The sequence below is a fragment of the Gavialis gangeticus genome, unplaced genomic scaffold (genome assembly GCF_001723915.1).
Source record: "Gavialis gangeticus isolate Ggan-Ray unplaced genomic scaffold, GavGan_comp1, whole genome shotgun sequence".
In the NCBI taxonomy this organism is placed as follows: Eukaryota; Metazoa; Chordata; order Crocodylia; family Gavialidae; genus Gavialis; species Gavialis gangeticus.
In genome coordinates, this window is record NW_017728992.1 from 148,874,126 (window position 1) to 148,883,358 (window position 9,233).

Here is a 9,233-nt window from a genome sequence, read left to right on the forward strand (position 1 = left end):
AAACTGAGTTTTTTGGCTTTTTTCTTTAATAGACCCGCTCAGGTGATTATGGACACTTTATAGTTCTCTTACACTTAAGATTTTGGAGAAGAAATTGCAGTCAATGCAGTCTGAGCTCTCTAAGGAAAATTATCCCCATCCATCTTAAAATCACTTTTTTCTTTTTTATTTGCATTTTCCAAGAATGTTTAATAAAATGGCACCCTTTTCCTACACTTTAAATATTATATTTCTTACACACACACATTTTCTAACAGCAGTGGTCTCCAATGGTTGCAGACAGTACTGATTACATCACAGTTTTTGGCAGTCAATTATTACCTTCACCTTTAGTTTTGGGACATTTAATTCTCATCTTGGACATTACATGGTCCAGGGAAGAGTTCAATTAGTAGAACTTTCATTGAAACAGTTCCAAAATATTACAAGTTATCACATTCCATTGGGATGGCAGACAGTGATTATTGCTTTCTTGAACATGTAAGTGCTTTGATGGCCTTTAAAATCATTAACTTTAAGAGGTTTTATTGCTTTCTTAAAAGCTTGCTGAGCTTTTCATCAGTTTGGTGATGGCAGGGAATTTTATTTTACTCAGGTACAGTAAAAAGTACCTCACTGAGCCATGAACACCTAAGCTTACCTGCCTTTACAAAGGGTCATTAAGAGGTCTAAACCAGTGTTATTAACTTATCTGACTTTATAGAAGTTAGCACAGCCAATAGAAGCAAGCTATAAAGTGAAAGATTAGCACTGCGTTAAACTAATTTTTAAAACAGATATTGGTTACTGTGAAGAACTGGTCACACAGTGTCTGACAAAAATGTTTATCCACAAAAGCCACAGAACTTACTCTGTTTTGTAGACCATGATTTTCCAACTGGAAAACACTAATACAAAGAAATCTTTTTTTATGATGAAATCTATTTCTAAGCCAATTTTGCTTTACCTTGGTGTATGTGCTGAATAATATCCAAAAAATAATAACAGTTCTTTTAAGACCTCTCTTGCAAGATCAATAGATAGATTTCTAACGGATATAAAACTTAGCTGTGCATTTTTTAATTTTTTTTTTCTATTTGGGCTCTGATCTTGCAAATAATTTTGTACATGCTTAACTTTATACACCCATATAAGTGGGGTTATTTTTCATTTGGACAGGGGCAGGCAAAATACAGCCCGTGAGCCGGATCTCGCCCACCAGGCACTTTTTATTAGGCCCATGGTGCCCACCAATGAATTGTATACTGCTCAGCCCTTCCGCCTACAAGGGGATGGTTCTTACACCCACCCCCAATATACCCTATTATGCTTCAATCCCACCCTCATGGGCAGAAGGGCCTGGCCCCACCAGGTGGGACTGCTGCTGCAGACTTCCCTAACATCCCACTGCCTCTGGGCAGCAGGTAAGGAAGCAGGGGGCAGGGACAGGGCAAGTTATTAAAATATTGTGTAATTTTCCAAGTGAAAGATGTATAATCAACAGGTTCATTTATACTTTGTAGATATTGTGACTCCTTTATTACAGGAACAGAGTTAAAGTTATTTTTGTTCATGATCATGGAGAATTTTTTTAATAGACGTTATGTATGAAATATTGAACTTGGTTCTGAAATGTTTTTATAACTTCCATTTGAGATTACAGCAGAAAATAAACGTATATCTCCTCCTAAACTGCATTTATCTTGCTTAACTGACACTTATGGTTTTTGAGGTTTTTTGGTCTGATAATGGTAATATTAATTTGAGGAAAATGGATACTGTGTGCTTTTGATTTGCTTGGACATCTTCCTGTCAGGAAGTGTAAGTGACCATCTTAAAGCAATTAAAAGTTGAAAGGAATCAGATATTGATATTGAATTTAAAAGAGTAATGCATTTCAAAATATTTCCCAGGGTCATTTTAAATGTTACACAATTTCAAATAGAACTGTGAAGTATATTTTCTCCTGTCATAAGAAAGGGCCATGTGATTTGAGATGGTTGTAACAGGAATATTTTAATAATTTGATAAAATATGTAATTTGTTAGAATATAGGCAATATGAGGCCATGCAGTGTAGTAAATAAAGGTATGGGCCAGTATTCATGAACAAAGATCTTTATCAAGTTAAATAAAGCTAGGAAGGAGAGGATGAAGGAAGTTGAGTGATCTCCACCTTGCAATTCTTGAAAGTTCTGCCACAGGTTTTTAAATAGGAGGTATTCTGACATGGAATGAGAGAGAAATATTTTTCGCAGATAAAGATAGACTGGTGCTATGGCATTTTGGGAATAAACTAAACAACAGACCATATGATTAAGGGTCCCCACAGGTCAATAAAACAATTAGGCTACGGTGGTTAAGACACTGTAGTTTCTTTATCTAACAGCACATATAGTACAGAGACCTTGAAACTACAGAAGTTAACATTATTTGATACTCATGGAGAATAATGTTTTGATATCAGTGAAACACATCATCTTCTGCTGAAGGCCATCTCAAGTACTGATACCAGTTAATCCCAGAGATTAACTGGCATTTAAGTGGTGCATAAGCCTTACACAGGGGAAATGTTATCATCTATGTAACATCTATTGCACACTGCTTCCTATCTATTTCAGTTTAATTTCTATTAAATGTTTTTTTTTTATTTATAAAAACTGTATGAGAAGAAAAGTAAACTAATAATTTCAGTTAAGTTTGTGAGATGAATGTTTTCAATCAGAGACTTTGAGGATGCTGATGAAATGCTTTGGAGCCAAGTCATGACAATGAATCTGCTTCTTCAATAATTATTTATTACAAGTACTTAGTGAAATAGATACTTTATTGAACCATATGGTTCTACTTACTCTAGAACGGACTAATGGCTTGAATGGTATTTGCAGAATTGGATTCAATATTTTGATTGTTCTTTATGTCTGTTTACAACATTACTTTTTTAATTATTAGTTCAGCAAATGAAAAATAGTTAACTAGTAAAGCAAAACTTGAAATAAATGGAGTAAAACAGAGATGGCCAACCTGTGGCACATGTGCCAATTTAAGGGAAGCCTCTGTGTGTGATACATGGCATATGGGAGGGGCAGGCTGCACAGCAGCAGATAGGGCAGAAAGCAGAGAAGCAAGTCAGGTAGGCAGCACAGGGGAGGAAGCAGAGAAGCAGATCAGGCAGAAGGGGATCAAAATGGCACTCTGAGAGGCTATGGGGCTAATCTGTGGTGTGTCTGCCAAAATAGGTTAGCCCCTGCTAGAGTAGAACATCAAATTGTGGTTGGTGGTTTCTAAGAGTAAATATTTTTTGGCAGTATTAAAATATTGTTTTGTGTTGTAATATGTGGTTGAGTCCTGCATTCATCCTGTAGTTCACCGGTTCAGACCTATGACTTTGGGACAACATATTGTCTGTTAGACTCTTCAGTGTCATAGTGAAGTAGGGCTGCAAGGGGCCTCCAGAGATCATCATGGCCACAAAAAATTAGAGAGCTAAAAATGAGGCTGCTAATATGAGAATGTAGGTTGAAAGTATGCTTTGCTGTATGTTGATTACTCTGTGTTTTGCCTACAGGAGGGCTAAAGTTGGAGACTAACTCTATATATCATTTTTAAGATTTCAGCTGCCAATCCCTGATTTTGGGTTCTCAGACTGACAGTAATCAGGGTACAGATAAAATATACTCAGTCTGTCTTAATGTTAAGGAATGTGCAAGACTGAAAATATACTGTGTATGCTATTTAACAGTGGCTCTTTGATTTTGCTTTAAAAAGTACTTTGATATGTCACTTGTAAGAGGGAAAAAAAACAAAGACATACATTTCAGGCTGTTAAACATAGAACCGGATAGTAACAATCCTAATCAGATGTAGGATGGAATAGCTTTGGCATATACTCAAGTCTATATACAAATTCTTCAGGGCGGAACAACATGGAAACATTCTGTTTTGTGGCTTATCCCATTGAAGTGCTCTTTTGGGCTAGGGGCAGACATTCAAAAAGCCTGAGACTGAATTGATTCAATTTTGTAGGTTAGTCTAACCTGGCTAGGCTAAATCAGTTGTGTAACCGGACAGACATCCCAGAAATACAAGCACATGCCTGCAGCGGCTCAGGCTAGAAGCTGGGGGTCACTAAAACAGCCCTTCCTTTTCACAGGCTGAGCTGGTGGGCGGGGGGGAGTGCATGGCCAGGCCCGGCAGGACACTGTGATTAGGGAGGGGTCTCTCCCTTGATAAAAGAGCATTTATCAGATTGGTTATCACCATTTAACACCCAACCAGAAAATAAAGACTTGCTCATTACCAGTTCTTCTTAAACAGCTTTTTCCAAAGGAAAATGCATACCAGCTTCTGGCTTCTTTACTATTAGCTCCATCCAGGAGCTAATAGCACACACAAACTGCAGATCTATCCCTAGCCTTGGGGTTTATTTTATTTTTTTCTTGCTGTTCTATGTATCCAGTTATAAAGTGTTTTGGCCAGTCTGAGCTGCCTTCTCTTCTCTTCAGTATTCACTTTATTTTCTTTAAGACCTACCAGCCCTGCTTTTTACTCTCTCAAAGAGCAGCATAATAGTAAGGTGTCAAGAAAGAACAGAACTGGTAGAATAGTTAGAAAACAGCTGTTTTGCTAATATTTCCATGAATAAAAGCACTGATAAAGCAAAAGGGCTAAGTACAGACTTTTGAGGAGGTTAGCGGGAGGTTAGATTATATTAAAAATTGCCACCTGATCTAAGGTAAATTAGGATGGGGAGGTTAGGGAGGTTTGGGAAGAATGTGGAGTGGGGAGTAGGCTTGCGGGGGGGGGGGTCAGATGTCTGTGGAAGGATCAGGGAACAACAGGATCTACAGGAGCATTTAGGGTGTTTTGGGGGGTGGGGTCTGCTGGAGAAATCAGGGAATTTATGTGGGCAGGTGGGATCCACAGGAGCAGTTGGGGTGCAAGTGGCATTCAGGGGGGGATTGAGGGGGCAGGTTGCATCAGGGGGAAGGCAGGATCCACTGCAGTGATAAGGGGTGTAGACAGCATCCATGGGGGAATCAAGAGGGTTGTCAGGGTCTGCAGGAGGGATTGGGTGGATCAGGGGATTTGCAGGGGGTTGTTGTGGTCTGAGAGGGTTTGGTGGGATTAGGGAAGCTAGGACAGTTCAGGGAGGGGTTTGAGGGGGACAAGAGGCTACTTTTAGTCCCCCAAGCTACCCAGTGAACCCCATCCCTCCTGCCCCTCCCCCCCACTGATTACTTACATTCTCAGCTGCTAGCATCAGCAAATACTGATAAAACAACAGGCACCAGGGGCAGTTTGCCGGATGAGGCATTGGGAGGTGGGTGGCTGGTCTGCAAGGGAGGGGGATGATGAGTTGGGGGGGCTAAAAATAGCTTGGTGCCAGAGGGGACAGGTAGGAAAAGTACAGTCCCAAGGTTGGGGCCAGTGTCTGGGCTTTCTCAGCCCTAAGGATATGCAGATAACCACACTGAATTTCTATTCACCAGTCTAACCTAGAACAATTAAGTTTGAGTATATATTGATGCAAGTCTACCTTATACCAGATTCTGCTACTTTTAGACTGGTCTGTGTGCACTGAACTTCTGTACTGTTACAGGTTTAGATTGCTTTCTGGTCGCTGAGACTGGGTCTAAGTATAAAGTCCACACCTGGGAAACTAATTGAATTTGGTGGCCATTTTTAACCCAATCTAACCTCCCTTTAACCCCTCACAAAAGTCTGAGCCACAGTCATGATAATTACTATTATAAACATTCAGAAAACCACTGACTGTTTGTGAAAAATGGTTGCAGTTTCCCAAAGTTTTGTGAATTTACTGTGAAACATGTATGTGAATGAAGATTCCTACCAGATATTCTTTACTTTAATCAGTTGCTCATTTAAAATGGTTTGGCCATTCAATAAAGGAACAGTTTAGTGACCATGGATCAGACTTTTAAGGGTATGCAAGTGCCAGAAGATGCAAACAGTGCACCTTGGTAATTCTGAAAAAAATGAACTAATTCCCATTTTAATAGGTGTCTATCTCCATGCTCAAACACCCATGTAACTTTAAATATCCAACCCCTTTTGACTTGAGTAATAGATTTCACAATACAAAATTGCAAGGGAACACCAAGTGAACTGGAAGCAGTCAAGTACTCTGAAATTCTGGCCAATTTTATTTTGGTATCACCCACCTTGAATCACCTTTTCTATACAATCATCCAGAGCTGAAAGAGGAGGAAGGGAAGGAATCCCTTCAGAATGCAAAAGGTAATTGTGAAGTTGCACATTCCTAGGAAATTAACATAAAAAACTTAAACTTGTTTTTAGTCATAATGAAGATGTATTAAAACACATTGAAACAATTTATAACTTCTATTCCAGAGTAGCATAAAGAGAGTTTGGCTATATCCAAATTTATCACATTTCCTCTGTATTTTCTCTATTTCTCCAGGGTCTTTGGATCTACATCATAGAAAATTTGGGTTGGAAGGGACCTCAGGAGGTCATCTAGTCCAACCCCCGCTCCAAGCAGGACCAGCCCCAACTATATCATCCCAGCCAAGGCTTTGTCTAGCCAGGTCTTAAAAACTGCTAAGGATGGAGATTCCACATCCTCTCTGGGTAACCTGTTCCAGTGTTTTACTACCCTCCTAATGAGACAGTTTTTCCTAATATCTAGACTAAATTTCCCTTGCTACAACTTGAGACCGTTGCTCCTTATTCTGTCATCTGCAACCTCTGCCCCTTCAGGTAGTTGAAGGCTGCTATTAAAGCTCCTTTCTGTCTTCTCTTCTCCAGACTAAATAAGCCCAGTTCCCTCAGCCTCTTCTCATAAGTCATATACCCCATCCCCCTAACCATTTTCATTGTCTTCTGCTAGACTCTCTCCAATTTGTCCACATCCTTTCTGCAGCAGGGGTCCAAACTGGACAGTACTGTTTGGTGCACGGGGACATGGCAAGGCTACCCATGGATCTGGAAATTTGGTGGTAGGGGAGTGATGGCAGGGTTAATTGCTGAGGCTCTGGGAACCATGGTAATTAACACTGCCACCACTCCCTGCTACCAAATTTACAAACCCATAGAGAGCCCTGTGTGCCAGAGGGTCCAGCCCCCGGGCCATAGGTTGAGCACCACTCTTCTACATTATTTCCTCCTTTGCATACATTACAACTGTCATAATAAGGCTGTGTGATTTTTATGGGACCCATTGTACAATTTTATCAGACCTCCAGATGATAAACTTATCTATTGAACTACACATTAAACAGGACTTTAAGTGCCATTGTAGAACTCCACATCCTTCTGGGTGTGGAACAAAGTACCTGCAAAGAGAAAAGCTCTGTCTCCTCCTACTAAAGGACATACAGATCAGAAAAATGTGAAGAAAAGGCTGACTACCTGTTAAGTTTGAGACAAAAAAATGAAAAGATAAGAAAGGTTTGAAATTGCTACATGACCATGACCAGAACAATTCTCTTAACTACTAAGTTCATGGAAAGTGATAGGTTGATAGATCTAGAAACCTATACCCTTCATTCACACAGGGTAAAGTTTTTCTTTGTACAGAGTGTCTAGCTTGGTATCTTGAGGGTTCGGTTAAGAACCAAATGGTTCATGATCCTTATGCTGTCCACTCGGCTTGCAGTATGTTTTACTTATACAAAATAGATATGAACCAGGCAGGGAATGCTTTCTATGCAACATCAATTTGTGTGTGCGTGCATACCCATCTGTTTATATGTAATTCAAGGGTGAGTTTAATTCTTGCTATTCATTTGGTCATTAGCTGGAGATTGTCAACAAGTATGTTAATTGATGGGTTTTTGTCATTCAAATATATGTTCAGTTGGAGCCCTAGGAAGCAGACATCTGATGCTCTACTTGTTACAAGAACCACTGAGCAAATCTCAGGTGTAAGGGCTAGATAATAATTATCAGCTATTTCTGTAGACAAAACTAGAAGCTAGGTGTAGAGCTGGGCATTTTCTTTAAACAATACATTTGCAGAAACACATGGTTTTGTTCGTGCTAGAACTCCACAGGTTTTCAGGATCACGTTGGCAAAACTGCCCAAGGAGGAGTCATTATCTGATAGTTCAGTGTTTAGATCAGCCACCAAAATTCTGGAAGATGCAAGGCTCATTCCCTCTTCCTCTGTTGACTTTAAAATGAGTATTTTAGTCCATCTATATTATCTTCCAGGAGTGAAGTGTAACTGGCAGGCTATAGAATAGTTTGGGGGTGAAGAGTGGGTTTAGGAAGACTGGCTCTCTGTTTCTCTTATTGATCATGCACTAGGGAACATTGTAAGAGTATCACACAGGTATGTAGGGATACATTTAGGAAGGCCAAGGCACAATTTGAGATGCAATTGGCAAGGGACTTAACAACAAAAAGGATTCCACAAGTATGTCAAAAGTAAGAGGAAAAAATCATAAGTCCCTCACAGAATACTGAAAGCAATCTAGTTATTTAAGATACTGAGAAGGCTGAAGTATTTAATGACTTTTTTACTTCAGTCTTCACAAACAGGGGCTGCTATCAGATGATGGGTACAGTTAGCAGAAAAGATAGGGAAGGAGATAAATAAGCTAGAGAAATGGCAGAACAGGTTGAGGATTACTTAGAGAAGCTAGATGCTTGCAAGTCAGCAGGCTGGATGGGATGTAGCCTAGGGTACTGAAGGAATTGGCTAAGGTAATTTCAGAGTCCTTAGCTACCCATTATGAGAACATGTGGAGGTCAAGTTATGTCCCAAATGATTAGAAAAGGGCAAACAGAGTGCCCATCATTAAGGAAGATCTGGTCAATTGCAGGTGAGTCAGTTTGACCCTAATATGTGGAAAGATCATGGAGCTGGTCCTCAAAGAATCTATTGTGAAGCCTGGAGGTGAACAAGAGGATCAGGAACAGCCAGAATCGATTCACCAAGAACAGGTCATGCCTAACCAATGTGCTTTCTTTCTGTGATAAGGTAACACATACTGTGAATGTGGGGAAAGTAGTGGATATGGCATACTTGACTTTAACAAGTCTTTTGACAATATCTCCCACAATGTTCTCATTAACAAGTTAAGGACATGCACACTAGACAAAAGTATTGTAACAATATGAATGCACTAGCAAAGTGCCCATCAAGAATGGTGGGTGGGTGGTGGGGACAGAGCGCCACCACCCTGCGCCGCCACTGTTCCGCATACAGCCATGCACAACCCTCCCCCCCGCTCTGTGTCTGGCCCCATGCACCCCTTACAGACT